This window comes from Triticum aestivum, chromosome 2B, assembly GCF_018294505.1.
Source record: "Triticum aestivum cultivar Chinese Spring chromosome 2B, IWGSC CS RefSeq v2.1, whole genome shotgun sequence".
Taxonomy (NCBI): Eukaryota; Viridiplantae; Streptophyta; class Magnoliopsida; order Poales; family Poaceae; genus Triticum; species Triticum aestivum.
Window position 1 is genome coordinate 408,634,086 of NC_057798.1, and position 6,000 is coordinate 408,640,085.

The window sequence follows — 6,000 nt, forward strand, 5'->3', positions numbered from 1 at the left end:
CCGGTATGCTCCATATGCAATGCCGCAGAGGATTCATGGAGGCATTCACTATTAAGGTGTACCATGTCCAGATGTGTGTGGGCGCTTGGTGATGACGAGCTACTCGAGCATGTGATATCGAACCAAAATGAGGATGCTAGACTATGGCTCTTATGGCTTTTCGAGACCACAAATCAACAGGACCTTGCTCGTGTTCTAGTAACCATGTGGGCGATTTGGTGGGCTCGGAGGAAGGCGATTCATGACCATGAGTTTCAGAGCCCGTTATCAACGATGTGCTTCATCAAGAGATTTTTGGATGATCTTGAGATTGTTGCTGCCAAGAATTCAAAACAACCAGTAGGACGGGCTGGTCAGCCTCGGGCACGAGTGTGGCTACCACCTACGGGGGAGGCGGCAAAACTAAATTGCGACGGAGCTCTTTCCACTTTAGGAGATAGAGGAGCTGCTGCAGTGGTATGTAGGGACAAGGCCGGAGTCTATCTTGGAGCTTCAGCAGTTGTGTATGAGGGCTTGATCGACCCAGCAAGCCTGGAGGCACTAGCTTGCAGCGAGAGCCTAGCCCTTGCTCGAGACTTAAATCTGCAGAACTTGGAGGTAGCCTCAGATTGCCAGGAGGTAATTTCGTATATCAGGAATGGAGGTGCACCGGTCTACGCACCTGTCCTTAAGGAAATTCAGTTTAGTAGAAACCTTTTTCACTCTGTTTCTTTCAATTTCGAATTTAGGGAGAATAATTTTGAGGCCCACTCGCTAGCTAAAGGAGCTGCGTCTCTTGCGGTGGGTCGCCATGTGTGGCTAGGGGCCCTGCCCGACATTGCTTGTATCCCTCATCTTCTGAACCATGAATAAAGCCCCTAGTTTACCCTAAAAAAATTGTAAACTAAGATTTTCATGTAAAAACGTGTTAAAGAAAAGGGTTTTTGTTGTAAAAGCACCAAGCAAACCAAACATACCATCATACGCTCGAACTCATCATGCTTACTCACAAACATACCTATTTTTTCTTTAAAAAACCAAGCATACCATTGTACGCATGGACTCTTCCATGCTTACTGAATAATAGAGTCATGATACTTGTTTTAAAAAAGGCTAGCATATATGTCGTGTGTTGTACCGAGAGAACAAGATGATCACATGTCTTAACCTAATAAGCCTACAGTCATGTTGTCGCTTATCGTTGTCTCTACGGTCATCGACGGGTCGTATGTTCACCTGATCACAACGCATCGAAACATGGTCAATCCCAAGATGTTGAGGTCGGCCATCGCGTGACACACCTATCATTGAACCGCGCCAACGCAGGAGGATGAGCGACATCTAAGGGTGAATCCATTTGAGTAACCCGTCGTTCACTATGCTACTACATGCATGTGATGTTCGCTGGAGGGGAATATCTTTTGTTGCTAAGCACTTTGATTTATCTCTTAAACTGATGTTCAGAGACCGGTTAGTTTATCAATCCCTAGGATCATCATCCAACAATTAATGGTGTCGAAAGTGAAGGTGCCACTGTCAGAGGGGAGAAATTACAAGGGAGCGATGCGTGCGTAGACACTAGGGAACATCGGCGTGTCCATCGTCGGCACTAGAGTGCTCATCCTGCCCTATGTTTGTCGCACTGTCGGTTGGCTCGGTGGTGCCGACACGGCCACAATACCTTAGATAAGGTGTGCTCGAACCGTACATGAACCAGAAAGATGAAACATATGTCTGTAAAGTTTTTCTTAAAAAATGAAGACATCCAAGTGGATGTTTTCTCGTGAATTAAAAAGATATTTCTCATGGATTAAGGAGCAGATTACTACCTGAATTGTGTCCACGAACAAATAGATGATAGCATTTTCTTATTCATTGCTCTAGAGATCAAGGCATCCACCTTTTATGTCAATGAGAAACATAAGCAACTAGATACGAACATGATGCCCTTTGAGATCTGATTTGGATAATGAAGGTTCCCTGCCTTCCTCAAGGAGTGACCCTAAGTTATCTAACTCACGCGAGGATGTGCACTACGACAAAGTCTCTGACAAATCTTTGTTGACGAATTAAATTCATATTTTTCAACCGAATATTTAATAACCTTAGGGGTGTAAACACTGGTATTAAAAACATGCATGAGTATGAGATCTTACTCTGACAAACTTATATTTGTGTTGAGGATCTTAATCATATTAATTTATGCTCTGGAAGACAACAACTATGATGTGCTTGCGACACGAGAATGTGTGGGATGTGTGTGAAGTACATCTTGACTGTTGCGCGACCTGCATCAGGAGTCAATTGTCCAATCGCAGACCCTTACCACCTCACAGGGTTACCTCGATTATTAAGGATAAATATTTGGACAAAAATATTGGGCATTTAACGACCACACCTCATTCATCCGCAAGAATTGCTTTCCGCTACCGTACTAACCCCTTCTCCCACTACTGTTCGGGATAGCGTTTCGTGTACTTCTTGATCCTTACCTCCCCCTGGATCGACTTACGGGGTCTTTGGTACCTGAAGTGACTTAGATTGAGAAGAAGACAAGAGACAACCTTGTTGCAATCGGACACGTTAAACATTCAAAGTCATTCTAATAATCCCTTCCACAAAATACATCGGGTTGTAAGGCCTTGCCTCAACCCATTGCCTTATAGAATTAATCGCATATGGCGATCGGATCACAAGATGAACTCGTTGAAGAAGACTTGCAAATGAATGATTGATTTATAATATGTCTTACAATAGTTGTCGGATGCGATACACGATTACAAGTATGACTAGCTTGGACATAGTATGTTGCGGTGATGATGGTGGCGGCAGCTGTGGAGATGAGATGGGAAATGACAATGGCTAGGGTTGGAAGATGGTTGTGGTAATCTGTTTCGTGAATGGTGCTCACTATGTTGGGATTTTGGCATTTGCCCTTTTTATGACTTGTGATCAGGTGGACCTCCTGGCGCCAATGGCAGCAGGTACGAGCAATCGGGCTCGTACCAAACATCGTCTTACGCTCTGGTTTTATCTTGTGAGCCTCTAGTTCCTTCTTGTCCTCCATCACACTTTTCGTTTCTACATACACTATGATTCCTTTTCATGTTTAGGCCATTCCCCTGGGAAAACACATTAAACAAAGGATTTCACGATCTCTCGCATTCATTAGTCATTAGTGGCAATATCAAAGTGATTTTCTCATAAATATCGGGATTATCAAGTTCAAAGAACGGTGTGATGGGCGCAAAAATATAACTCATCAACCTTCAGTTTCAGCAGGGTTGCACCTCACTTGTAGCCTTAGAAACTCCTTAATGTAATCTGAGACAGTAATATTTCCTTGAGCACAATTTTGAAATTGGATAAATAGGATCTGATCATAATCAGTGGGAAAAATCACCCTTTCAACAGACTTTTCATTCGCCGCCAAGTCCTCACATGGGGACCTCCTCTCAAGTCTCACCCCGCCTTCTTCTTGAAAACGATGCCACCATGCACTAGCTCCTCCTTTCAGCTTGTATGTAACCAAAGGAAACTACAATCTTCCGGAACCACGATGACCTCAAAGAAAGTCTCCACTTCATATAACCAATCAAGACATGTCTTGACTTTCACCTTGTATGTATCCCTTGCATATGTAGGCTAGGGTACTGATATGTCTCAAACGTATCTATAATTTTCTATTGTTTAATGCTATTATATTACCACTTTTATATACTTTTTGTAGTGATTTGTATTATTTTTCTGGACTAACCTATTAATTTAGTGTCCATTCTCTTTGTTTTTGGTTTTCCGATAAATCAATATTTACGGAGATCAAAACCACTTGTCGATTCAATGCAATTTTTTGAGCAACAAGAAACCCTGGAAACTTTGGGAGAGGTCTAGAGGACCTATAGGGATCCACACGGCCACCCCGCACGCCTTCGGGGTACGGCGCGCCCCTAGACTGTGTGGGCTTCACTGATACATCTACAATGTATCTATGATTTTTTTATTGTTTCATGTTATTATATTATCATTCTTATATGCTTTATATGTAAATTTATGTTATTTTTGTGGACTAGCATATTAACTTAGTGCCCATGCCAGTTCCTGTTTTTCTGCATGTTTCTTTGTTTCATAGAAAAAACATACCAAACGAAGTGCAAACACGATGAAACTTTACGGTGATTTTTTCTGGACCAGAAGAGAACCTAGAAGCTTCAAGGAGAGACCAAAAGATACAAGAGGGCACCACAATCTCAAGGGGCGCACCCCAGGGGGGCGCCAACAACACTCGTGGCCCCCCTGAGCACCTCCCTGGCCTAATCTCTAGCCTATAAATTCCCATATATTCCAAAACCCCCCAAAGCGAGACCCGAATGATTTTAGCACTGCTGCGAGCCTCTGTTCTTCTGTGATCCCATCTGGAGGCCTTTTCTGGTACTCTGCCGGAGGGGAAAACCATTGGATAGGCAATCTTCATCCACCTTGTGATACGTCGTCAATATATCTATAATTTTTTATTGTTTCATGCTATTATATTATCAATCTTGTATGCTTTATATGCCATTATATTTTTTGTGGACTAACCTATTAACTTATTGCCCAGTGTCAGTTCATGTTTTTTTTCCTATTTCTTTGTTCGCAGAAAAACCATACCAAACAAAGTCCAAACATGATGAAACTTTACAATGATTTTTTCTAGACCTGGAGAGACCCTGGAAACTTCGAGGAGAGACCAGAAGATGCATGAGGGAGTGATGACCCATAAGTATAGGGGATCTATCATAGTTCTTTTGATAAGTAAGAGTGTCGAACCCAACGAGGAGCAGAAGGAAATGACAAGCGATTCAGCAAGGTATTCTCTGCAAGCATTGAAATTATCAGTAACAGATAGTTTTGTGATAAGATAATTCGTAATGGGTAACAAGTAACAAAAGTAACTAAGGTGCAGCAAGGTGGCACAATCCTTTTTCTAGCAAAGGAAAAACCTGCATGAACTCTTATATAATGCAAAGCGCTCCCGAGGACACATGGGAATTACTGTCAAGCTAGTTTTCATCATGCTCATATGATTCGCGTCCGTTACTTCGATAATTTGATATGTGGGTGGACCGGTGCTTGGGTGTTGTCCTTACTTGGACAAGCCTCCCACTTATGATTAACCCCTCTTGCAAGCATCCACAACTACGAAAGAAGAATTAAGATAAATCTAACCATAACATGAAACATATGGATCCAAATCAGCCCCTTACGAAGCAACGCATAAACTAGGGTTTAAGCTTCTATCACTCCAGCAACCCATCATCTACTTATTACTTCCCAATGCCTTCCCCTAGGCCCAAATTATGGTGAAGTGTCATGTAGTCGACGTTCACATAACACCACTAGAGGAGAGACAACATACATCTCATCAAAATATCGAACGAATATCAAATTCACATGATAACTTATAACAAGACTTCTCCCATGTCCTTAGGAACAAACGTAAATACTCACAAAAGCATATTCATGATCATAATCAGAGGCGTATTAATTATCATTAAGGATCTGAACATATGATCTTCCACCGAATAAACCAACTAGCATCAACTACAAGGAGTAATCAACACTACTAGCAACCCACATGTACCAATATGAGGTTTTGAGACAAAGATCGGATAAAAGAGATGAACTAGGGTTTGAGAGGAGATGGTGCTGGTGAAGATGTTGATGGAGATTGACCCCCTCTCGATGAGAGGATCATTGGTGATGACGATGGCTTTGATTTCCCTCTCCAGGAGGGAAGTTTCCCCTGCAGAACAACTCCGCCGGAGCCCTAGATTGGTTCTGCCCAAGTTCCGCCTCGAGACAACGTCGCTTCATCCCGAAAGCTTCGTACTGATTTTTTCAAGGTCAAAACACATCATATAGCAGAAGATAGTCATCAGAGGCCTGCCAGGGGCCCACAAGGCAAGGGGGCACGCCCAGGGGGGTAGGTGTTGGGGAACGTAGCAGAAATTCAAAAAATTTCCTACGTAACACCAAGATCTA